Here is a 27,691-nt window from a genome sequence, read left to right on the forward strand (position 1 = left end):
TTGCCTTGGCAGTATGTTTGGGGGTCATGTTCATGCTGGAAGACCCATCCACAACCCATCTTCAGGAGGTTCTCATCCAAACAGCCCCAAAGCATAATGTTTTCACCTCCGTGCTTGACTGTAGGGACTGTGGTGTTCTTAGTGTCATACTGTAGTCGGCATTTTTCTTCTCCCGAAAACAGCAAGTCGAGTTGATGACAAAGAGCTCCATTTTGGTCTCATCTGACCACATGGGTTTATCCCAATCTTTCTCTGCTCATTGGCAAACCTCAGACGGGGATGTACATGTGTCTTCTCGAAAGGATCTGAAGGATTTCAATCCATGCAGGCGTATTGTGTTACCAATGGTCTGTTTTGTGACTGAGCTCCCAACTGCCTTGAGATCATCCACAAGCTCCTCCCGTGTAGTCCTGGGCTGGTCCCTCATTTTTCTCACGATTATTCTTACTCCATGAGGTGAAATCTTGCATGTAGGGCCATTAATGGTTACTTTGTATCTCTTCCATTTGTAAATAATCGCTCCTGCAGTTGTCTCCTTCTCACCAAGCTTCTAGCTGATGGTCTTGTAGCCCATTCCAACCTTGTGCAGTTCTAAAATCTTGTTCCTGACTTGCTTTGACAGCTCCTTGGTCTTGCCGATGGTGGTGAGGTTTGAACGGAAGATTTTGTGGACGGCTGGCTTTGATACACACACCACATAGTTGTTAGGAGCACCTTTTTTATATTAATATGTGCACCACAAGAGCACATAACCATACATGTGCTTTTTCTGGATTTTTGGTTGATATTCTGTCTTAATTCTTTACCATAAACCTATAATAAAAATTATAGACCCTTTATTTCTTTGTAAGTGGGCAAACTTAGAAAATCTGTGGGGGAGCAAATACCTATTTCCCCCACAGTATATTCTTTAATGATCAAGATGTTGCTTAATGCAATTGCATTTTATTATTAACGTGTTTAAAAAAATAAATACATACATGGGTCATTCATTTTTCACATTTATATCAGCTGTCTTTAAGATTTATATCCTTATGATACATGTTAAAGCATGTAAATATGGCACTTCAAATTAGACATTTGTCAACAATCTATTTTGCCAATTAAAGGGACCGAATCATCAGACAAATCATCCATCAAAATCATAATAATTAAAATAATGTAACGGTTATTGAAAATAATGAGGTGTTAAGTCTAAAGTCATGAGATATCATGCAATATAATGACATAGTACTTTATTTTTATTTTTTCGGTTCAGGCTTTCTATAAAAAAATTGTCCTGTGATAATGAAAAGATTTCCAGGACCAATATATATATATATATTTTTTTTTTAACAGAAAAACCAACAGGAATTCTAACACGTCTGACAGATACCAGCGAATTTCATATCAGTGTAAACAGATGAAAAGCTGCCAATCCTGCCCCTCATTCTACCATTTGGAAGCTTTCAAATGAGCTGGCTCGTGTGAATTTCTAGCCCATGCTCAAATCAGAGATGCCACAATGCTTGTCAACCAATCTCTTGACATGATGAATGCTTTAATTATGCTTTGCATGCCATAGCACCAGACTTGTCCTCTGCATGCTGTAGAAGGCAGCTGTATCATAATGTGCACAGATTGTGGCGCTGGTATTTTGAATATCACATTTATTTCATCCTTCCCAGGAGCACCATGTTTACTTGGAGAATTTTAAATTCTTATTTCTACAAGTGTCTGACCCCAATAGCCAATTTTATCTATTTACTTATTTTTATTGTTTTTTTACTTAAATTGGTTTGCTCTGCCTTTTTTATGTTACAATACCGTGAATATTTTCTTATAAGAATTTCAACATGTTCCATACTTCTACACACATGCACAATCAAAGGTTAAGCTGGAGACAAGCGAGGATGTTCCAAGGCAGGGAAATGTACTGTAATACGGCCACATGCTGTATGACACTGTGGTATTCTCACCGAGGCTCTGCTCATGTGGACCTGTGTGGAGTGAAACACACACAGTTGTGCCGAGGTCATGCACTTTGGCCACTCCAGCCAATTCATACCAGCGCATAATGTCTTAAGCTCAAGTGGATAAGTTTTCTGACCCTCTTTGAGTCTCCTTGCTGAATCTTCTGTTGGTGACTGTAAGTGTATTTGCAATAGAGATGTTCAAGAGAGGATTAAACCTCAATACTGTATGGTATTGACCTCTGGTAGTCCAAAAAAAAATGGCCCCGTAAGGCTTTTGGTACACCATTACAGTATATCATGTCCTGCTGGAGCATATTGTTGCAAAGCATACTCATAGATCATAACAAAGGAGGCTTAATGGCTCCGAGTAATCACACAAGCAATAAAACGAGGATGCAAATTTACCATTTAGATGAACTATTTGTGCGTATTTGCTTGGATAACAGAAATACCACTGACGTTCTAGAGGGAGTCGAGGAACCCGCGATAACTGGGAGAAAGCTCAGTGTGGGTCTGAGTGAGTGAATCAAACAACTTCATCTATTCTGTCTTTACTATCTTCTCATGTAACATAACACAAAGTCAATTAATTGTTACCTCCCTTAAGTTAGTGGGTTTTTTTCAGTAACAACATACCCTAAAGTGTTTTTTTTCTTTAATGTCACCGCAATTTGGCAATTATTATAATTTTTATTTAGTAATAAACATCATACTCCATCACTGCATAGCTACATCAATTTGTATGTATCTGCACTGTCTTTCTTTTTTCTCTTTTCTTTTTTATTAATAAAAAATAAAACACATCTGCTGATGTATGGTAGTAAGGCATTGGACTTTACTGCAGTTCGGAAGGTCCCAAGTTCAAGCCCCACCACCACCAAGTACAGTAACCAGTGTGGGCAATTAAGCAAGGCTTTTAATCCTCAACTGCTCAGATTGTATAATGACATAAAAAATGTAAGTTGTTCTGGATAAGGGCGTCTGCCAATTTTTAAAAATGTAATATTAATAATAAAACTAAAGCCTCATATTATATATATATATATATATATATATATATATATATATATATATATATATATATATATATTAAAGAAAAGAGGGATAAATGTTTTTTTTTGTTTTATATATGCAGCATGATGGCTTAGTGGTTAGCACTTGCACCTTCAGGGTCCAGGTTCGATTCCCATTTAGGAACCTCTGTAGTTCAACTAGGGACCATGATGATGACCACTGTATTTATTCCCATTTTCACAAGCGTGGTACTCACACACTGATTTACACACTACGGTCGATTTAGTAGGCCCAATTAGTCTAATCTGCATGTCTTTGGAATGTGGGAGAAAACTGAAGTGCCCACAGGAAGCCCATCAAGCACGGGTATAACATGCAATCTCCATGAACACAGACCTCGAGGTGGGAATCAAACCCGGACCCTGAAGGTGCAAGGTGACAGTGCTAACCGTTGTGCTGACAACGCCACCGTGTCACCTGCAATGAAATTAATCAGCATTCTTTTAACAATCATAACCAAGCATTCAGTAGCGATGTGATGATGATAAATCAAAAATAGGTATTTTCATAGGTTGATAGATCTTTGCAAAATTCGGGTTGTGTTTGAGAAAGCAAAAGTTATGATTAAACCACATCAGGTACCTTGAAGTCCATATGTTTTATTAATTTAACAAGCAATCTTGGCAGCATGTGCTGTGATGTAAAATTAAGGCAAAAGAAGAAAAAGCAGATTAAAGTTGACTCTGGAGATGAGAATTTTGGGAGATGAGAATCTTATCCCTTTCAATTAAAAAAACTTACATGCCATTTATTAACCCTATGACTGATTCTGAGGCTCAACCTACAGTATGCATAATGTTTTAAACAGAGAATGATCATTTAGACTCATCTTTTAGTGCAAATCATGCTTTTGTACTTCCATACTGTATATGCAAATGTTGTGTATTGTTTTTTGTTTTTGTTTTCTGTTAAATGACCAGTGTTCTAGCCTTTTTATTCCTTGCAATATTGTTAAGGTCTCACAGTGCTGCAAAGTGGAATGAGAGGGCAGAAGAAAAGTGCCGTGATTGATGCCTAATTTTTGCACATTTTCCCTATTTTTGTGGAATATAATTTAGCCTGTATTCATTCTTAAATAGCTATTATTTAGAATATTATATACCTGCCATTTAGACAGGGTAAGCGGTTATTATTAGAGACAGCCCTGTCAGTATTTTTCTCAAGCCTTTTCATTTTTATTTATTTATTTTTTTTGCCTGTGTTGCAGGCTCCACAAATTAATGTGGTTAGGACTATCAGACATACTGTTAACTAAGAGCGAGGGGGTGATTAAGTCGCTGAAAAACCACAGATTTTCTAGAAACTAGACATTTCACATCAGGATTCAGGGTTAAATATAAGATGATGATGATGATGATGATTACTTAATTACTTACACATTATATACTGTACCACTCATGTGTATCAAAACGTAATGTTTTATCATTCAAGACAAAGATAGTTTGTATTATTTTACCAAGCTTTAAAGTCAAGCCTTCAACTCCTTAGGCAAGGGTTCTTAAAGAAAGTCTGGTTCTTTTGAAAGCAAAAAATAAAGACGTTTGCACAATAATATAACTACTTGAAAAGCTTCAATAAATCTGTAATTCATTTTTCTTTTTCTTTGTATGTATTTTTTATTTTTAAATCAGTTGTAGGTCCAAGTGCCCATATGTCTCTGTTTATGAGTCAGATTGGCAGGGAGCTAATGGAATGGAATTCTTGTATGTAACTGCTGAGCCCGGTTATTTATTTAAAAAAAAAAAAAAAAAGAAAAGAAATTGTGTCAACGATTTGGTTTTTATTATCCACTGCCACGGTTAATACACAGATACAGATCTACATAGAGACAAATTGTTTTATTTACAAATTGAAATTGTTTTATGAATGAAGACATCATTTCTGCCTTATCTGAACAAAATGTCAGTGTTGGACAGCATGCAGGAATTAAACCCGAAGGAATTAAACAAATCATGGCCTTTGGTAGACACCATTATTCAGAGCAACTTACATTTGTTTTTTATCTCACTGTACATCTGAGCAGGTGAGGGTCAATGGCCTTGCCTAAGGGCCCAACAGTAGTAGTCTGGTGTTGGTGGTGCTGTGGTTTAAACCTGGGACCTTCTGATCCATAATCCAACACCTTAACCGCTAAGCTACTTTTGACTGATCTGCAAAGTTTGAAATGGGTTCACCGCATAACACAACCTAGCAACCAGTGGACAGAATACCAAAAATAAATGGCTAAGGAAATACAGTAATGAGTTGGTGACTGTTGTTATTTCCAGTACCGCACTGTATATTGTGTAAAAGCAATATCATGGCTTTAACAAACTCCCCACATGCACATTACATTACTACTACTTGCTATTTCGCACTACCTATTATAGCATACTGTATATGATGCACACAGGGCTATTTGCTCTACCTTGCAATCACTTTATGAACGCCTGACTTGCACATACTCAGGATCCCCTCGCACTGCCTTTATTTAATCTGTTACTAAATGTTGAGTAAGTACTGTGTATGATGTTTTTTACAGTGTTTTATGTTAGTCTGTACTCCACCGAGAGCTACAAACAGCTGGAATCAAATTCCTTGTGTGTGTCGACATCCTTGGCGAATAAAACCAGATTCTGATTCTGATTACAGCAGAATGTAGTGTGGTCAGTCCACCTGTCAGCATGTTGAGGGAAACTGGAAAATCATTGACTAAATTCCATATGGGCAGAAACTGTAAAGTAGCAAATGCTACCTGCTGTACGTCCATGCTGTTGTGCCATCCCACTTCGTATGACGCTGGAAAAGAAGCTGTTGAATTGAGCCATTTGTTTGAATAAATGTTGGACTTAATAGTTATTTTTGAATTAAAAAACTTAAGACCCTAATGGCTCTCATCCATGTATGCTGATCAAACATACTGTATGCTAGTCAGTATGTATAGGATACGCTTCCTGTGTTTATTTTAATAATATTATTCACAATTCACTGCCTTTCAATATATATATATATATATAAATAAAAACCTGAATTTTCTGGATCAAGCACTATTTTATAAGCTGCTGCATAATGATGGTGACCTTATCATTAAACTACACCATGTGTGCATTAATTAATGTGATAATTATAACTCGGACTATTCATGAAGCATTATTTATACACTATACTAGACTTCTGGTTGATTTTATTTCAATGCTTGTCATCTCATTCACACATTATACTTATTTTTTCATGGTACATGTTATTATATTTGATATTTTCTTTTAATAATTGGGATTAATGTTCCTGTTCCCTCTTGATGACGTGATGCTTTTATGACAGACATTATACTTTCTTTATTCCTATGCAAAGAAACTTTTTTTTCCCCAACAAAGATACTGAGTGGTGTGACTGTAGGATGAGTTCACATAATGCAGCCCACCTAGGACACAATCATACCAGTAATTTTATCATCATCCAGCTAAATAGTACCAATACCCAGGCCTTGGGGGTGGAGTAGTGGTAGAAAATTACATTTCCTGAATAATCAATATGGATAACGCTGTTATCTAGTATATTCACCTCCACTGGATCTGTTACTAGTCCAAAAAAACATTAGAACATTATGTACGTAATGGAAAACCCTCTGGAATTTGAAGGGCGAGGGGGTAGCTCAATGCTTAAGATGTTGGACCACTGATTGGATAGTCATGAGTTCAAATCCCTGAGTTCAAAGCTGTCACTGCGAGACCTTTAAACAAGGCCCATAACCCTCAACTGCTCAGTTGACTGAACAGGAAAAAGTGGAGGTCATTCTGGATAATGGCGTCTGCCGAATGCTATTGGACCCTGGTTACATGAAGCAGTGTACTTATGTGTAATTGAGGTTTCAATTGTGACTATATAAGTCATTATTTTTCTTTCTTTTTTTAAATAATTCAGCTCTGTAGACTCCAATCCAAATGTCATTAAATGCCTTTTTGCTCTCTTCCAGGTAAAAGAGTGACCCAATGAAGTGGAGTATAACCTTGTCAGAGTGCCGATATAGAAGTCACCTTGGCTCCTTCTTTCAAGAGCAGAAGGAGAGAAAGCGAGCGAGAGAGACAAAGGGAGAGATAGAGCGACGCCTCTTATTGTTTGTGCACAGCAGGGAGGCAGGGAGGTCAGTAAACAAACCATGTGGCATTTCTGTTGCTGCTGTTTAGCAGCTCCTGTACTTTTAAGTCTGGCTTGTTGCATTTATGCGGCTGCCTGCCGTCTAACCCGTTATTGTTTTGTTGAGCAGTAATCAAAATGTGACTTCACTTCATTTAATGAGGCCCTATTATGTAAAATTCACTTTTTGAATCACTTTGGACATTTTCATATAGGGCTCTATTGTGTGTGTGTGTGTGTGTGTGTGTGTGTGTGTGTGTGTGTGTGTTGCTAAAAAAAAAATTTTGTCTCCAAACCTTTCAATTTAAGAATTTCAGCAGATACAAACGGACCGCGGTTCTATTTCTGGTTCAACCACGGAAGTAGCTCACGGTTATTATACAAAAAATAGACACTGCAGTGCACCGTATACCCAATATATACAATTTAAAATATTTTGTATATGAATGTATAATGTATGTGTGTGTGTGCGGAAGAAATAAGTTACTGATGGTAATTAATCCTAATTTTAGAAAATCCTCAACATAACAGAGTTTACAGTCTAATACAGTGGAAAATAGCTGAAAATGGAGAGAAAATAGAGAGAAAATGCCATCTAGGAATTCGCCCCACCTCCCCACCCGCATTTTAAAGGCACAGAGACGTTTCACTGTGAGATATATGTTTTTGGCCACATGATGGCAGTGTTGGGAGAGGGGACAGAGTTAGTCAAGTGGATTTGGATGATTTACATTATATTGTGTACAAAAGTGTATAAGATTCACTTAAGAACAAATCGGACTTACAAACGTGTTTCAGGAACAGAACCCGTTCATAAGTCGGGGACTAGGTGTATTTTATTTGTGTTGTGAATTGAGCAGTAGATGTCTTCAGCATGACAAAATACAGGACACGCTGTGTCAGTGGCCGTTAATAAAAACACCATATTTTATATTTTAACAACAAGAATGTGAAGAAACCTCATTCAGAGTGGAAATAATCCCACAGTTATCTTCAGTGTGACATTTCAATACCTGATTCATACTCAACCTCTCTCATTGACAAATTTTTCCCGAATGCAAAAAAAATGAAATTAGACTTCTTGATATTTTAACCCGTTTAGTGATATAAAAGTTAAAAGCTATATCCTTTGACCTGTCTTTTTTGTAAGTGCTTAGTGGATTGTTAGCCATAAGAGGCTAACCGCGCACAACAAACCTTGCTTCTTTTGTATGGATGTGAGTGCTGTGAATTTTACTGTGAATTTAAACCTGTCTAAATTAATAAATAATACAAGGTATATTATAGTGAGCTATATTTTATGTGTATCGAAGGATAGGTTAGCCGTTAGTGGCTAAATGCAAACTGCTAACCTAGCTTTATTTGTGGATATGAATGTTAATTTGCTGTGATATCCATCATTTTATCCTGTTTAGTGATATAAACCTAAACTTTGTGGGTTTTGTTTTTTAATAAGCTTAAAAAGATTAGGTGTTCATCAGCTTTGCAGTTTTGTGCTTTTTTATAACCACTGTAACAGAAGCGGTCCCGGGAGAACTGTCACGGATGTCACATCCGCTTTGGCACAGGGTGTGGCTGGCAGTACCGGCCCCGCCCTGGTGGTTTGGCAATAGCTCGTTTACATAGACACGGAACTTGTGCTTTTCGGACCATGACGAAATCAGAAGAGGGAATTTGAAATACAAGATAAGTAAACAAATAAATAAATAATAAAAGAGTATTTCATTGTAGTCTTAACAAGCACATTTTGGGCGACCTCTATGACCCATGCTAACTTTTAGAAAAAACAATATTGTTAAAAAAGCTGTTAGACTTTGATCAAATCTAGTCTTGCTGTCTCCATTACAAATGCAGGATGCAAATAACACAAACAAGCCAAATTAAACTGAAGACGCGCGTATTCGTCGATGTTTATTCTATGTATAAATTTAAGTCAGCTCACAACATGATGTCACAAGCTTGAAATTTGTTCCCCATTGTGCGGGAAAGCAAACTAATTTTGTAAGATAGGAAAAGCCGTTCTGTGACCTTAATGAGGCCGTGCAAACGTTTTCTGTGTTTATTCTTTTAACTGATTACGTTTCAGCTCGTTGCTCATGCATGAAATGAGATGAAAAAATCTTAAGGGCATATTGTGTATATGTTATACATACTAGCACATTAAGGGTCTAAACATGAAGCGTGTGTGTGTGTGTGTGTGTGTGTGTGTGTGTGTGTGTGTGTGTGTTTAAAAGCAGTTGGCCTTAGGCCTAAAAACTGCATTGATTATTGATTACATCACACAACTTTTCTTTCTTTCCTTATTTATTTATTTATTTATTTATTTATTTACAGTATTTATTTATGTATTTATTCTTAAACTGTTGAAAGTAAAAAAAAAAATCTGGCATTGCTCTTGTTAAACATTCCCATTCCCTTATGTCACTATTAAGCCACTCTACCAGCGAGATGAAACTACACTGATGTAAATACCCTTTTTTTTTTTTTTTTTGTTTAGATTTGTAATTGCTATTTAGGTATTCAGGGAATAATCGTAACTTTTCATCAAAGAACACAAATCATTTAAATGCCGATTGGGCTCCATTATCATCTACTGCAGTTTTTCCATTATATATATATATATTGAAATATGTTGGAACTGCTGTGGGGTTGTTTTTTAGGAGTTGGCTCGGCCCCTTACTTCCAGTGAAAGGACCTCTTATTGCTTTATACCAAGACATTTTGGACAATTTCATGCTCCCAACTTTGCACTTTGTACTTTGGGGCAAAGTCCATAAAGACATGGATAAGCAAGTTTGGTGTGAAAGAGCTTGATTCGCCTCCACAGTCCTGACCGCACAGAGCACCTTTGTGATGAATTAGAGTGGAGACTGCGAGCCACGCCTTCTCGTCCAACATCAGTGTCCGACCTCACAAATGCGCTCCTGCAAGAATGGTCCAAAATTGTTACTCAAGTTCATATGCATGTGAAGACAGGCAATACCTTTGGCAATATAGTGTGTGTGTGTGTACAAACACACACAGACTCCATTTTTAGACCCGTGTATAACATGCACATAATATCCACTTCAACTCATTTTATGCAACTAGGGAACTCGTACAACATTGGGAATGGCATAAAACACTAAAAAAAATAGGAAACACTATATGCCCCACTCGCTGGTATGAGCTCACACATGCCCATGATTGGCTGTCGGTATGATTGATGTGAGAGTGCTGGTATGCCACCCCTCCTTCCTGAGCGAGCACAGCCAATATGCTCCCTCGAGTCCAGCTGTGGATGGCTGCAGCATCACCCAGGAACAAAACCTGCGATCCCTGGACGATAGCAGCAAACTAACACTTTATCGCTGCGCCACTCGGGGACCAAAATGTCACCTGTTTTCGTGCTTTTGTTGTTGTTGTTGTCGGTTGATGGAGTTTCGATTGTTGCTGCCTAAATATTAAAAAAGAGCTGTGTGAATTCATGAAATTCTAAATACCAATTAATGAATAATAAATCACTAAGTTTTACACTGCTAACTGCTAATATTGAGCGTCCCTTCCTCTCGCCCACCATATTATTTTCGACCATACTGTGTGTCACCTGTGCGCACACACACGTTTTTAGATTTGCATAAGGGACAGGGAAAAAAAAAAAAAAAACAAATAAATCAAAGTGTAATTGCTCTTTAAGTATTCGGGGAAAATTCTCAACTTTTCATCAAAGACGACAAATCATTTAAATGCCCATTTGGCTTCATTGTCATCTACAGCAGTTTGTCCATTATGTAATCATTATAAGTCATTAACTGGTGACCTGCAGCTCCACTGGCTTAACCACATGTGGCCACACTGACAGCAAGTCAGTGAGCCCTAAAGCTCTTAGTACGCCTGGCTGTCCACCACTTGACACTTTTCTTAGTCATTTCTACTCTGCCATCTGGCATGTCTCACATCTTACCCCTGAGAGAGGATTAGTTACACCCTCCTATCCCAGATATGGCAACCGTTTTACTGGTGGGGAGGTCGGAAATGATCAGAGAGACTGATACTGGCTTCACCTAGCACAGATTGCATGAACTATGTTTATAGGTTGGTGGTTCTTATGCAATTCTTTTGATAATTTTCCAAAAATGAACTGCAACTTTTTAAACATTACATTTAAGGTCAGCATACAATAATAATTTTGCTGAATGCCATACGGATCTGTCTAATCCAGTAAAATTATGCATGCATTTTTTTGGTAAATTATGAGTAGATACCAATAGAACATTAATGCAGTCATGGTAATAGTCACCATTGATGGTCAATTTCCAGGGATAATAGTCGGCAAGGAACCTAATATGGTGTATATGGTTTACTTGCCTGAAACAAAACCAAAAACTGGTGTAGTTTTAGAAATGACAAAAATGATGCAATACACAGAAAGAAAAGTAGATCTTCAGGAAACAGGACGGAAGAAAATGATGGGCAAAAGAAAAAAAAAAAAAAGAGAGTTCTCACAATCCACAAAAGAATAACCATTACCGGAAGCAAAGAGTAGTCAGTTTCTACAGCTTCACCAAATATCAATCTAAAACTCCGCTACTGTGTGATATCTTGACTGGATGTCATGTTACATCAATTCATACGCACGCCCCTTGCAGTCAGACGGAGAGGTTTAAGGCATCGTGTAACAAAATTGAAACTAAATTTTTCATGTCTTGACATGTTTAAATTGAGAGCAGAATTTTTGTAAAATATGTAAGTCAAGTACAAGGACCAGTGTGCCGCTATTATATATATACAGTATATATATATATATATATATTAAACATAGAATTAAAAGCAGAATATAAAAATATAAAAAAAATATAAAGTGAGAATATCAATATACAGTATACATACATATAGTATACTGTAAACAGTTAACGTAGTGACACGTAGAGTATGTTTGAGAAAAAAGTCTGCAGTGTGTACTGCAATAGTTGTGCAGATAATTGTTCCAGTGATTGTGCAAATATTTGTTTGTGATTATAATTGTGCAGATAATTGTGCAAAGTCCACAATGAATGTCCTAAGCTCTGTGTCAACAGTCATAAACAGTTGGAAGACCATGACTATAAACTGGTGGCTGACTGGTGGCAGCTAAAGCTGAACCTCTTTTTTACCCTGGGGTTTTTGGAGTGCCCTGAATGTATGCTGTCACAGTTTTTTTTTATTTCATTAATTTCTTTATTATTATTTTTTATTATTATTTATCCCAAATTCGGGATTTTTGGCACATCTAAATGTAATCAGTTTAGAATCAGATTGCTTTCATGAATCAAATTTTTGCAAATCCAATCTAAACCGTATCCAGAGGTGGTTTGAAATCAGATTGCAATCGGATTCCTTAAGATGTACTGTGCAGTATCTCAGTCTGGATGCTCTAGCCACTCAAATCGGATTTCAAACAGTCCATTATGCCACTTGCAACTTGATCGCAAAGTTCAAGCCTTTGAAGAACACTTGCATTAAAATTCTACAGTAAAATTCTTTTTTACTTACTTTTTAACCTGTATACTTTTCGTCATTCATTTATTTATTTAAAATGATACTTTTGTAGAAAGCTGTTTTGCATCAGGAGGTTGTGGAGGGTCTATAACTCGCTTTTACCGATAAGTATGTACAACCTGCGCTGTTGAATTTTCTGTGCGGCTAAATTAACCATGTTTTCAGGAAGAACATCTGGCTTAACCACTGTGTGGAAATGGAGAACAATAGTCCCTGGACAGAGGACAAAGTGAAATGTCTGATAGCATTTGCTTGGATGCATCAGTACAGGCAAAGCCAGAGGGAATGTACAGAATGTACAGAGGTTTGCGAACCTCCGGTGTTGGTACCATAGCAACAAGGTGTCAGATTTGGGCTACCGATCTGAACAGAGCCAAATCTGTTCTGATCACTTTAAAACTACAGTGTGCAAAGTCAGACCTTAAGATCAGATTTCTGAAACAAATCGGATTTACCTGCGGTCTAATCAAGGCCTTAGAGGAGTTAGATTTGCATGGTCATAATCAATCCCATGATACACCAGGACACAAGCAGGATTGAAACCTGGTAGTTCAGGCTGCTGTTAAAATCTAATGGACCACACAGTTAAGGTCTAGTTCTTGGTTCCTGCAAAAGTGTTGAGAGATGTTTAGCAATGATACATGGAACACGTGAGGTGTTGTTTAGGAAAGAGGCCACTTAAGGTTTCAGTAACAACAAAAATAAAAATAACAAAAATCTTGTTAGCAAATAGCTTTTGTCATCTTATGGCATGTGGTACCTGGAAATGGGTTACTTTTAATTTTCCTGGCTGCTCGGTGTCCAGTTGTCTACTGAAGGCCCACCTGGCCAAGGGGAAAATAGAAGTCTGGTAGCCTAATACACTCTGGAAGTAGGTCGCCCTTTTCAAGCTTGGTTGGAGAGTGTGAAATTAAAAAGGGGCCCAATAGGTCCAATGAGAATTAAAGTCATTGAGATTTTGCATATCCCTAAGTTTAGAACTCAGTCAGCATGAGAAATGGGTATGTAACCGTAAACTAATATTTCCACTCCTTCATGATTTTTAAACATATAATAATTTCTCTAAATCAGAACTACTGTACGTTCCAGTGTCCAGTTTTTACATATAAGGCCAGAGAGAGAGAGAACAAGATATAATGTAATGACAGTACAAGTAAACATTTCCCGCAAATCAATTGATGCTGTGCCAACTAGTTTAAAAGGCTTTTTTAAGGCTACCCTTCTGAAGCAAGGTGACTGGGCTGGTGGCAGAGTGAAATCCCTGAGCAACTCATCAGTACAAGCTGGTTATACCTGTGGAGTTCCCCTACTGTGCCGGAGTGGGCCAATTAGTCCCAGATTCACCTTTTTTCTATTCCGTCTGTATCTCCTATATCTTGAGGTACACCCATAAAAAAGAAGTGAGTGACCGTGCAGGTACTTGATGTTCAGAGATGGTGAATGTGGACCTAAGTGCAAGGATGGGCCTTCTGGGTAGTGAGGTTTTACGTGGCCCTATAGAGTCAATTCAGGACAATCAAGGCTAACTGTGAATTTTATATTATCAGAACATTGATGGCATTGATCTTTTGTGGTCAATGCACAGCTCTGAATCATTCTGCTGTGGTTGCATCAGACTTCAATATGCTACACTGGAAGGATTTGATGGACATTTTACTCCATACAGTGGTGGCTAATTACTGTTTTAAGTAGACATATCTATGCAATCCATAGATATTCCATCTTTCCTCAGCCAATAATCTTATTTGGCCTTCACGGGGTCGCGCTGATTCTTTGCAAAAAAGCACTGATACTGGAAGTGGAAACGACATCAAAGTCTATTAGGTCTCTTTGATATTTAAATGAATTGTGAGGGCGTGATTGGATCTACTAGTATGAGCTCTACTTACAGTGTTTTATCAAAGAGTCTGCTCCACTGTAAGCAGTTTTTCGCTCGAGTTTTGTTTGTTTTTCTGAAGCCAGGTGCAGCAGCTTATTATATAATCTGCGACTCCTTGCATCAGTGACAGCAGTTGTTGTATGCCTGTATGTTTCCCTAAGGAGCCATGATCGAAGACCTTGGGAAACAACTGCTAAGACTGCTGCAAGGATAATTTCAGGGCAGATTGTCGGTCATGTGGAACACGACCATGCCAAATGTGAGTGCTTTTTCACCTAGGAGGTCGGTGTCTTTATCTGTCTAGGTTGAAATCCTGTACTGAGGCCACACAGCAACCTCTGCTGGATCCACTGTAAAGGTTTCTGTTGTAGTAGACCATGCAAGGGTTTGGATTAATGGTAACAAGCAGCGTTTGAAGACCGGAGACTGAGATGTCTTTTGAGCTGGCTTTTTTCCTGGAGTGCTCCGGTATGTCAAAATGATGTGCAGAGTGTTAAAATCCTTAGGAGCAAAGCAGAGTTTTTATTTCATCTGTAAGGTACGACTGGCGCAATGCCATCAAAACAAGAAGAAGGAAACAAAAGTCAAACATAAAGCTCCACACTGTGTTTTATTAGTTGGACACATCCAGTAGCATTTTGTTTGAAGAATAGTTCTATTGTACCTCCCTAACACCCCAAAACTTGAAATGGAATAGATATTTTATAAAGCAATAGCAGAAGGTTTATGGACCTACACCAAAACTCCTAAGATGGCATGCAATGCTTTTATGAAGCATATTCATTTTCTTTTCATGTGACAGAAGAAATGATGACATCTTAATTATCGTTATGGCTAAACGAACAGCACACCCATGGAGCTTCGATACATCTAAAAAGTGTCTACCTCTCATCCGTCTTGTAAGAAGGGGTAGAGTTAATCTATCTGCTCCTTGTTGGAAAATAAATTCAACGTGCTGCTGCCTGTCCATGTGATTTAACTACTATAAGACTTAATTCCAACATAACTCTATTAATTTATAAGGCCTTTATGCCAACCAAGTGAATGGATTTAATGTCGTCCATGAAACAAGTTGGTTCCTCTTGTCAGCTCCATCATCTGTAAATAATCGTTCATACACCAGCCTCCATTTTTTTTCCCTTTAAGTTTATAATCTAATCAGAATCAAGCCTTCACTGCTGTCACATAACATCAATTATTGAATATATGAGAAGCTTAGATATTATTATTATTTTTTTTTTTTACTGAAGCACACGATAAACAGCTGCTGTTGCCCAGATTATGTTCAACAAGCTGTCCATGACTGCTGCTTGAATTTGAACTACTGGCATCTTTAATTCTACAATAAATGAGTAATTTCATAAAATATGAGTTCACGTTATCAAACTGAGCCAGTGGAGCAAATTGTAAAAATTTTATAGTGAAGCTGGACATGTAGATTAGAGCCAATTTCTTCTCAGTGTTGCACTGATCACTTTTTTTGAACGTTTAATATATGCCTCAGTCTTTAGGATACAATTCCTTTCTCTGCACGTATACACTGGGGATGTAACCGAATAAAAGTACATTATTCATATTAAGTAGATAATGTGGTCTTAACAAATACAGATGTGAATAGACAGTGCTCTGTTTCTATCCTAGTAGTAAACCCTTAGCCCACGGATGAGCATAGGCCATCGACGACCCTCCGCCAGGGAACTCGGTTCTTTTACTGCTTCACTCCAGGTGATCCCATACTGTCTCAGTTCTGTTTCAGTGTCTCGCCTCCAGCTGTTCCTAGGTTTCTAGGCCCGGCGTGTGGTGCTTAATAATTCCTTCCCGAGTGTGTGCCCTATCCAGTCCTACTTCCTTCGCAGAATCTGCTTGGCCATTGGTTCCTGTCCCACCGTTTGCCACAGGTCTTCATTTCTGACTTTATCAGGCCAGCAAATCTTAAATATGCGCCACAGACAGGTGTTTAAAAATGTCTGGATCTTCCACAGCATAGTTTTTGTAAACCGCAAAGTCTCACAAGCATAAAGCAGAACCGATTTTACATTTGAGTTAAAAATGCGGAGCTTTATCTTCATAGTGATCTCCTTAGAAGTCCAAATGTTCTTCAACATGACAAAGGCTCCTCTCGCCTTTCCAATTCTAGCAGTAACGTCTCGGTCGTTGCCTCCCAGATGATCAATCACACTTTCAAGATATACAAAGGTCTCTACCTCCTTGAAAGGATCTCCCCAAACAGTGGTAGGGGTGTTGGTAGTGGAGTTTATCTTCATCAGTTCTGTTTTTTCCCTACTGATCTTGAGTCCTGTTTGCGCAGATATGGTCTCACAACGGGTGGTCTTGTCCTGCACTTGGCTTTGGTTGTGTGACAGAAGCGCAAGATTGTCAGCGAAGTCGAGGTCGTCCAGGTGGGTCCACGGTGTCCACTAGATCCCATTTTTTCTGCCTGTCGTGGTGGACTTCATAATCCAGTCAATGGCCAACAGGAAAAGAAATGGTGAGAGTAGACATCCTTGACGTACTCCTGTCTTCACCTGAAAACATCTGCCCAGCATTGGTAATTTAGCAGCTCATGTTATTGTACGTGCATTGGATCATTACAATAATTTTTTTGGGGAACTCCATAATGTCTCAGCAGTTTCCACAGGGTCTCTCTATCCACACTTTCAAATGCCTTCTCATAATCTATAAAGTTGATATAGAGTGAAGAGTTCCACTCCAGTGACTGTTCCACAATGATACGTAGACTGGCAATTCGATCAGCGCATGACCTGTTCTTGCGGAAACCTGCCTGCTGGTCTGGGAGCTTAGGGTCGACTGCCTCCTTCATCCTCTCCAGGATGACTCTGTTTAGAACCTTGCCTGGTACTGAAAGGAGCATAATCCCTCAATAGTTACTGCAGACACTGAGATAACCTTTCTTACTGTAGGTAGCTTGATAATATTTCCTTTTTTCCCTAGATTTTTCCTAGTTTCTATCCTAAATTGACAGATAGGTCTATGGAACATCTGGTTGAGACTAGAGGTGTGCGTGAGGATGGCGATGCCAAGAAACGCAACCAAAAACTCACACAAGTGACTACGGGTTCATGATTTATGCAGGCATATGTGAGAGTGAGTGCTCAGAGGTACAGCTCACAAGACAAACAAAGCAGATGTTGCGCTTTCCATGACATGACATGTTGACAAGGTTGGCATTTCAAACTGTTTTAGTTTTCTGGAAGATAGTACGGTTCATATTAAAGAAGAAAAAAAGAATTAAAAAATGTCTGATTTTAGCTTGGTTTCCATAAAATCCAAATACAGTTACAAATGCAAATGTTTGCAGATTATATTCTGTGTGTGTGTGTGTGTGTGTTATATATATTGGGGCATGACTTCCCAAAACATCTGGGGGGTGTGCTGGGTGTCAGGCACCAGGATGATGGCAGCAGATTGTTAGTGTGCAGTGGGTTGTGGCGTGGGGCCTATTTGTTGATCAGACTAGTTTGTCTGGTGCATCCCATGCTTGATTGGACTGGGATCTGGGGAGTATGGAGGCCAGGTCAGCAACCTTGACTCTTTGCCTGCTGGGACCTGTGCCGGGGAGGCTGTGGGTCACCAGGTCTTCTGGTGACATTCTACTTTTTTGGAATTTACCCTTATAATTGGCTTTTCTTCGGAATCAGACAGGATGGAGTGACTGTCTCTTGGGTGCACATAGTCCTGTCACCAATCTACTGGTGTATAATTGCTAATGAATGTTAATGTGGTAATGTTATTTGGTGATATATATTAGTGCTGTCAATCGATTAGAATTAATCTAGTTAATCACAGTCAGGCGGCACAAAGGCTTAATGGTTACCACCTCCAGGATCCGGGTTTGAATCCCACCCTCGGGTCTGTGTGCATGGAGTTTTATGTTTACAGAATTTAGCAGATACCCTTATCCAGGCTTATATTTTTTATCTCATTACAGTATACACCTGAGCAGTTGAGGGGCCTCGCCCTTCCGGCAACTTGGTTGTTCTGGGGGTTTGAACTCAGAACCTTCCAAACATCATACAGACAAAAATTAGACAAAGCCTTATATAGCCATAACAATAAAGGCTTAGACAAAACAATAAAGGCATAACAATAAAGGCTTAGACAATAGCCTTATAAAAACAAAAAAAACAAAACAAAAAAAAAAAACAGAAAAGCATTAAAATTCAAAACAATGAAAATAATGCTGCAACATGGATTGTTTTTGTATTGATTAAACAAAGAAAAAGGACTCTCATAAAGCAAGAAAAATGTCACTATTATGATTTTTTTAGAGCTCTGCTGGATGGTTTGGTCTGTGCGTGTAAATATTCTTTTTTTTTTTTTTTTTTGGTGAAGCCTTATTCAAAATATTTTTATGTCTCCCCTCAGCTTCAGCTTTAATTGGGGCAGATATTACTCATTTAATGTCAAATCGTTGACTTGTCTCTGCTCATCTTTTATTTTTATTAAGGTTAATCTGTGTGCAGTTTATATTAAAGGAGCGATATTGATTTCAATTAACATTATGCAGAAGAATATTCAGAATTGATTTATAGATGGATTTATTTTTCCTTTCTAAAATTCCCTGGCTGGGTGCTGGTCACCAAGCAGTGTTAGGCTTTGGCTGAAAAACTCAAATGGCCTGCAGGCCAAATCAAGCCTGCATAACAAGATGGGCCGTCATTAAAATGCTAACTTTGCTATGCTTCATTTTTCATAATGTGAACTTCCATTAATTTAAATGTAAATCATCATATAAAGTATACACCAATGAGGAGAAGGGACAAACACTGCCGGCACAATTTATAACCCTTGGTTCTGACGCTTTCATATAAAAAAAAAAAAAAAAAAACTAAAGTTTTTCAACTGTGTGTTATTTTACTAGAAGGGAAATATTACATCAATAGTGTGCAGCTTTTTACAAATTCTCTCCAATAAAGAATACCTCTGGCTCCTGCCCTGGGGGAATAATTTCTCTTTATTATTGGAGCGATCCAGTATGTTACAAATATACAAACTGTATACAAAATGTCAAATAGTCTCAAAAATGTGATGGGTAGATTCTTTTAGGCATTTCCTATTTATAGCGGGTTAACTGAATATACTGTATTTGGCCTTTGGCACTCCTTTTGATGCTTAACTAATGGCCAATGTATATGCTAGCTTGGCTCTACATAGAGCTCATAAAGAAAAAAGGAAACAAAAAGCTATACTTTGGTATCATAGTTTGCGTGTGATCCCCGTGCTTGCTGGGTTTCCCCCAGGTACTCCGGTTTCCTCCCACAATCTAAGCACAGGCAGATTAGGATGATTGCAGTTCCCAAATAGCCCGTAGTGTGTGAGTGTACGTATGTGTGTGTGCACTGCAATGGATTGGGACCCTGCCCCAAGGTGTACCCGCCTCGTGCCCTAACTCACCTGAGCGCTTTCAGAGGAATGTTTTTTTCTGATATTGTGTGGACTTTCCCATGCCTCTATGCCCATAAATCAAATCCCCTTATTGTGACATAATAACACTTCCTATAGCATGTGTCCAAACAGATATACTGGTACAATACATATAAATAGCTCTTGTAAACTGGAACCCTTTGGTCTAACTGAAAAATAAAAAAAAATGTAAAATGATCAGATCAGTGGTGGCAAAGAAAAACTCCCTGAGAGGGCAATAGAAAGAAACCTTGAAAAGAACCAGACCTAACATGGAACCCATCCCATTCCAAATTCTACATCTAATTTAAAATTCTACACCTAATTTAATCTACATCATTTAATTTAATAGAAATAAATGTAGATGTCTTAGAAATTTTGCACAGTACTCTTGCACTTGTCTATTTTTTTTCCATTTATAGTTACATTTAATTACTTTCTGTTATCACTGACATTATGTTAAGAATAAACATTTTTATCACTTAAGGTTAATAAGAAAAATAAACAAAGCCAAAGTGCAAACTTACTTAAAGGCATAAAGCTACCATGTTAAAGAAACGTGAAATGTACATACTGTACTTATAACACTGGAGACTCCTTTCATGGGTATTTGGCAAAAATCACACCATATCAATAATTAAACGTTCACAACTTGCGCTGTATTAATATAATATAAACCTGTGATTTCACCTTTCCACCAGAACTACAGTCTGAGCACCTGTTTTGGATAATTAATCCACCCCAGATCCATTCTCAAGTTATCAAACGTAAGAATCCGAAAGCACGGCGGTCAAAAACAAATTAGCTTAGTTTCATTTAATACCCAGAAAAACCTAGCAGGCTACTACACAAACCTTTCCTTTTTGTATTATATGTCCCTGATGAACAGTTAAGTCCATTTGGACACTGACTGCCCACTTAATTGTACTGCAGAAGACGAAACCTACACAACAATTACTGGATGTGTAGAGGAAAGAGTATCAGGGGAGCTGGTCCAATTGCTGCTCAGGTTTGTTAAAGCTGATGATAGATGGGCTGTGGTGAACTGTTCTATTCCAACTCTGTCACCCTGTGTGTTATCCTGATGGATGAGAAAGCATTTCAATCTGAAAAGCTCTACAGCAGTTGAAACCTTTTCCTGGCATCATCTGGACCACATTATAGAGCAGATATACCTCCAGGAACAGATCGGCTTGGACTCTGGGCAGCAGCTTCTGAGCATAGATTTCAGTGGCGGAGAAAAACATTAATGATGACATAGCCTTGAACAAAATCGAGGCTTTAGGCTACAGTGTAGTGAATGTTTAGCGTAACCCTGTAATGGACAGATAAGCATCGATAATATAAAGTCATTCAGCTTGACAGCTTTTATATGTAACTGCGTTAAAACACGCACAAATGCCTGATACTAGCACTGGAAGAGGAGACATTTTCATCTTTTTTCAGCCTTGTTTAAGTGTGAAAGACTCCATAATCCTAACTTTCCTGCCTACAATCTATTTGATATATTTTAAAGAAAACAAACAAACAAACAAAAAAATTATTCTGTGCAACCTAGATCCTTTTCTAAATGTACAGTACTTACAGTTTTTTTTTATTTTTTTTTTTATTATTATTGGCTACAAAGCAATATTAAGGGAAAGCCAAAGTCTTTACCCCAAAGCCCATATAGTGTAAGTGTCTAAAGGCGAAACAGGACCCGCCGACTTAAAGGGTGATCCGTAAGAGCAGTGTAGAGTGGAAGGTAAAATGATAGACTGAGATCAGGATGCCTTTAAAGCTGACTATTTGAATCGTGTCCCACCCTCACTTGATGACGATGGCTGGCCACTGAGTGTCCTTAAAACTATCCTTACCTGGCAGCCCAGGTATTACCCACTATAACCCACTACGACTGGAGCTAGGTGAGGGACTGAGCATAGGTTCCCAAATACTTGGTCACAACAGTGTTATGCAAGTTCAGACTTCACAAGAGCTAGCTCAAAGTTCAAGCTTTGAGTGAACTTGTTCGTAGTTCGTAATTCTGAATACTGAACCAAGTTCAGAGCCCAAAAATGAGCGGCTCTGAGCAGGACAAAGGGTCCTGTGTTTGTACAGCAATACAATATATGCTGCTTTATATATATTAGAAATTACTGGTTTACCTTTCAGTGTGGAGTGCGTCATGTGCGTTAGTTACTGTAGCACAGCAGTGTTTTGAAAGTGATTCAAAAATGTAATACCTAATGATTTTAATAAATTTAACGCTGCCAAATTAGATGTTAAATTTAACGAGCATCTACAGACTGAGGAGAGTAGAGTAGCCAAAATATTTACCCAAGTAAGAGTAGCTGTACCTCAAAATAATATTACTTAAGTAGAAGTAAAAAGTAGTCAACCAAAATATTACTGGAGTAAGAGTACAAAGTATTCGGTGAAAAGATACTCAGGTACTGAGTAACTGTTTCATGGTAATGTCAGATTTATTTATTTAGAAATTATGTAAGCAGCCAGACAAAATTATGAAATAATGTTCAAGTTTTGAGATTTTCACAAAAAAAATGAATGTAATAAAATAAATAAATAAAAATAAATATCTTTAAATAATAGCAAAATAAGGAATAAGAAACTAATTTTGTTTTTTTGTTTTTTTTTACAACATAAAGCTTTTGAAATAAAACCCTACCGTAGGTAACACATGTACGTTTGAGCAGTGTATTTCCTGTATATTCAGTTTCCCTCCAAGTGGCTCAGCAGATAGAAAATAACATTAGAACCTGTAAAAGAGTCTCAGTTTACCATAAACATTGTTTCCAGCAAAACAAATGTAAGAAACGTATATTTTTTTTTAGCCTTTTGCTTATTTGCTAATTATATATTTTAACAACGCAACGTTAAATAAAACAGCTAAGCTAACTGCATCATGTTTCCTTCGTGGTCTTTCCCCCTGCTATATGCTTTATTACGTTTAAGTGTAGTCATGTGACTACATGTAGTTATTGTTATTGCAGCTGATTGGTCAAACGGAGTCATGTGATTATTATTGCTACGTCTGATTGGTGAAACACAGTCATGTGGTAGATCTACCGACTGCATTTCTCTGGCAAAAATATAAAATATCTAATGTGTAGAATAAATGGTTAGAAATGTAACTATAATCTATTATAAAAAACATTCTATAATAACTATAAAAATGTTCAAAACCGTGCGACAGTCTGGTGAAATGTCACAGCCCTTCTGTTCTATCAGGCGTGAATATAGGGACCGTGCGCTCGTACCAGGCAGACCGACACAGGAGACGGGAAGGTGTATTAAAGGATTAAATATCACTTATTGGATTTTATTCATTTATTTATTTATTTATTTAGGGGGACAGTTGCCGCTGGAGATCGTCCGGATAAAAGCTAGTCGCAGAATTAAAACATGAGGCGCGCTGGCGAGCGTTTTATTCGCCATCTGGAGCCGTGCTAGTGTTGTTTTCGATGTATAACGTTACATTTTATAAACTCGGCCTTTCAGCTGTTTAGGATAACACCATATATAATCCACATGCCATCTGTTGTGTCTTTTGGTTGGATGTTGAAAGCGCCCGTGTGAACGCTAAGCGAAGCAAAACTAACGTATTATTTTTATTCTCTTGTCCAAACCAAGAAAGTCGAACTACAAGTGTGAACACACCCTTAAACTTAATTTCCTTCCAACTTGATCAGTTCCCAAGTACTATTATAAAGAGAGAAGAATAACACGTTTCCTTTTAAGACTTGTGAAACCAGCCAACATACAGTGCAGTATCTTTTCACAGTAAATGTCAAGAAAGCTCCATCTGATCTTAACTGCATAGATAAATGAGCTCAAAAACATTTATGATTTGTTAGTCGTTTTTTAGACGGGGGAAGAGTGTAATGCCATTCAGAAAGCAGTCACAGTTTTGCTCTCTCGCACTGTCAACTATAGTCGGCTGTAAAATCTACAGGATTTGGTCTCCTGAGGATAATTCGAACGATTTCTCTTGTGCCACTCTGGAGTCTTGCTATTAGTATGACAGTCAAATTAGTTTTGAAACAAAGTACATAAACATTCACAAATTAGACTGCGGAAGCTTTTTTTTTTCCCTTCCTTTTTCTGGTGGTATGAGTGGTGTTCAAGTCAAACCAGGACTTGTGATATATAATCCCCTGATACACTAATGCATTTATCCCAGTGTTTCACGAGTGCTTGGACACCATCAAAGTAGAAAGTTTTCTCAGTACGCCGTAGCCGTGATCGGACTGCCTGTCTGATTCACGTCTGAAACGCCGGCCTCCCAGGAACTCCTCTACCGGCCCAAACATGTGAAAACGTCAGGACTGTACGGGAGACGTGCCAATTACTCCCAGAATTCCTGTAACGTGCCAGTTCCCACAAAAAATGCACCTTTTCTGCAAGTTTTCACGAAAACGACTGCATTGGGCTCCGAGCCGTTAGGTTACACACAGTATATGTGTATGAGTACGCTGTAATCTAATATGGATACTCCCACACGTATGGATACTCATAGTTGATTTTGTTTTTGAGCAGCACGGCTGTTATTTCTCACCTGAATGTGATTGATAGCAGCATAAAGAAGGGAAACAAAAACTCTTTCAAAACAATACAAACACTGAGAGATTAAGCATGTTGTATTTAATCTAAGATTTAATTATATATAGTGTTTTTTATCCGAACAGTATCCATCCCAACACCTACATCAGCAGCTGTATGCTTCGGTGTCTTCCATATGCCTGAAAATATACCTTTACCCATGACACCCACGTCCTCACAGTCACTGAATCTATGTTTTCAGATGCAAATGATGCCCACGTAGGGGTATTGTAGAATGTAATTTCTTTCTCTTTCTCTCTATTTTTTTAAGGGGGAAATGGCTCTCTGTTGAGTCTTTTGTCCTCTATATCTCAAATCAATGAAATTCATCACTGCTGAATAATGTTCAGCAACCGAATGCATGATTCATTGTGCCGTTGTCTTTTCACACTCAGTGCAGAACCACACCAACAGAATAGACATCCTGATTCTCTTCCCCAGGTGTTCTGATTATACAATTCTTTTTTTTTTTATTTCCAAGAGAGAGAGAGCCTACGATATGAAGTGGGAATTAACATGGCTGACCTTTATCTGATGTTTTTTAAGCTTCCCCACTGCACAATGGCCCTCGTTTTTTTTTTTTTCCTTTCTCAGAAGCGTGACAGAATAATAATCATCCGTGTGTTTTAAAGAGCGTTCACTCATGTTACTGAGCGATCTGCAAAGATGAACCTTCCCAGCGCACTAGTAAGGACAACTCATAACGTGCAGGATTGTTTCATTTTAATACTGATCAAAAAAAGATCTTAAAAGTATAAGGATCGCATTTGCATGCAAACGCTTGCATTTATTCTTTTTTTTTTTTTTTTTTTTTTTTAGTGTGTGTGTGTGTGTATGTAGGAAGTTTCATCAGCATAAGAGAAGACTAGACTAACTGAGTTACACTTAGTCACTTACACATTCTCTTTAGCTCTTATCCAGTACAGGGATGCCTGGAGCCTCTCCTAGGGGTATCGGGGCATGAAGCAGGGTACACCCTGGACACGCCGCCAATCCGTCACAGTACTTTAAACTACTGTAAATGTAAATGGAATCTTTGAAAGACTGTTATAGCTGAATCTGCATGTTTTTGGACTGTAGAACTGGAGTACTTTTGGGAAAGTCGCCAACCAACATGCAAACTCCATGCATACAGTACAGACCCGAGCGAGAACTGAACCCTCGACCCCGGTGGTGCCACCACCATTCCGGCTTGAATTAAGTTCAATTAAATGAATTTAAATTTAAACTAATTGACGTACAGTAATAGAGCAGGGGAAAGACTGCACTTCTTTTGAAGTGGGTAAAAGGGCGTGAAATTAACTTCATCAAGACTTCAATGAAGTGTAAAAAAAAAAGTTTTTAGCACTAATAAGTACCTCATGCTGTACAGAGCGTCCAAGCCTTCACATGAGCAGCTGTTCTGTGATTTTATCAACATGAGAGAAAATGTACATATTATTTCCTCCCACTTTTGGAATAGATGGCGAAATCCAACGAATGGTCCTCCAAACATCTAGCGCTGTCCCAGGTGCTATTATCGTGTAATGACTAATTATCCGAGATGAACAGTTTGATGGTGTGTCTGATCAGATTTTCTTTCCCAGACTAATCTGGATATTCCCAATTGTTAGGACTAATGATGCTGGGCAGCGAGCTTGGACCTGTTCCTGATTTCCAGTGCAGATTCCTGTACTGTTACACTTTCCCTTTAACAGCTGCAAACTCAGGGATGGTTTCACATCTGTACATAAACAGAGGAATCAAATGTCATTCCTCTACCAGAGTGTTTTTTTAAAGCTGTTTTTCTTGTTTTTCAGAAGAGTTCAGAAGAGGGTTAAGAAAAAAATATAACTGGGGGAATAGTGATAACAAGGAGATGATAGACTGGTAGAGTGTTTCTCTCTGGTGACATTTTAAGCCGTTTAATGGCCTAGGGCCACATGATGCCAAAAAAAAAAGAAAAAGAAAATGGAAGTCGTCGTGTTGCTTCCACCTGCTCTGGACATGAGGTTCTTACCTGACTTTTTCGTAAAATTTTGGGATCATATCCACACCCAGAGTACAGGCACAAAATCAAATCCATCCATTATCACCAATTAAATATAATTCTTTATACCCTATATTTTTTTAGCGCAGTTTCAGGCCGACGGTGGTTTTCAGATGCAGATTTTTTTTTTTTTATAGATTCTCTGCATAACAGAATGCTTGGCTTGGCAGAGTAAAGTGCTTGATTGTTATCCTCCTTCAGGAGGTCAGGAAAATGAACCAGAGCTAAACCATTTACACCGTTAAACATTATAAAGACTATATAATGAATGTTAAATCTAACTGAAAGTCAACATAGCTGAAATGAGGCTGCTGTACTGTATTATTGACTGACTTATTTCCCAGGTCACGAGGTTGCTGCTTTAGGAAATAGCCGAAGGACCCTGAGTTCAAACAGCTACATGATACACTAACCTGGTCTAGATTATTAAAAGATTGGTACTACTTTACTTTAAAATGACTGCAGCTGATGTAATGTACAATAAAACATTAGGAAATTAATTTCAAATACTGTAGTCAATGAAATCTTATTGCAAAATATTACTGAAGTATAAAATAGTTTGTCAGCATCGTGTGAGATCGGTGTCCTTAAACCGAGACTTGGGATGACATTTACAGAAGACATCAAGCAGAGTACGGTGATGAGACTCTTAGCCGCAGCAAAACCTTTGAACAGTGCAAACGTTTTAAAGAAGGACGTTTGTCCATTAATAACGATCCTGGACGAGGTGGTTAGTGTGAGAGTGGAACACTCGCAGAAAAATACGTTTTTTTTTTAATTATTATTATTTTTTATCCCCACTCACTGCATCACAGTCCTGACCTTGTTTCAAGTCATTTCCACATGTTTGGGCCATTAGAGGAGCTCCTGCGTGCCATGATAGGACATGCCTCTGTCTAGATGTGAATTAGACAGGCAAGTCCTATCATGGCTCCAGTGTACTGAGAAAAAACTTTGTGCACTAGTGAAACACTGGAATAAGTGCATTAGCATGGCAGGGGATTATATAAAGAAAAATAAAGGAAGTTTTTACTTCCTGCACAATCAAAAGTCTCGGTTTGAAATGAACGCCTCTTGTATAATTGTATATAATCCTGCTTG

General features: G+C 38.1%; 1 protein-coding gene across 2 annotated transcripts in view; it reads left to right on the forward strand.

The window, feature by feature from the left end:
• Positions 1-27,691, forward strand: part of LOC128536368 (leucine-rich repeat and fibronectin type-III domain-containing protein 2) — a 134,549-nt gene that overhangs the window by 31,840 nt on the left and 75,018 nt on the right. For both annotated transcript variants that reach the window (XM_053510592.1, XM_053510593.1), the window contains exon 2: positions 6,982-7,149. The gene's annotated coding sequence lies outside the window, so the exon portion shown is untranslated. The remainder of the gene's footprint in view (positions 1-6,981; positions 7,150-27,691) is intronic.

This window comes from Clarias gariepinus, chromosome 13 (assembly GCF_024256425.1).
Source record: "Clarias gariepinus isolate MV-2021 ecotype Netherlands chromosome 13, CGAR_prim_01v2, whole genome shotgun sequence".
Classification (NCBI taxonomy): domain Eukaryota; kingdom Metazoa; phylum Chordata; class Actinopteri; order Siluriformes; family Clariidae; genus Clarias; species Clarias gariepinus.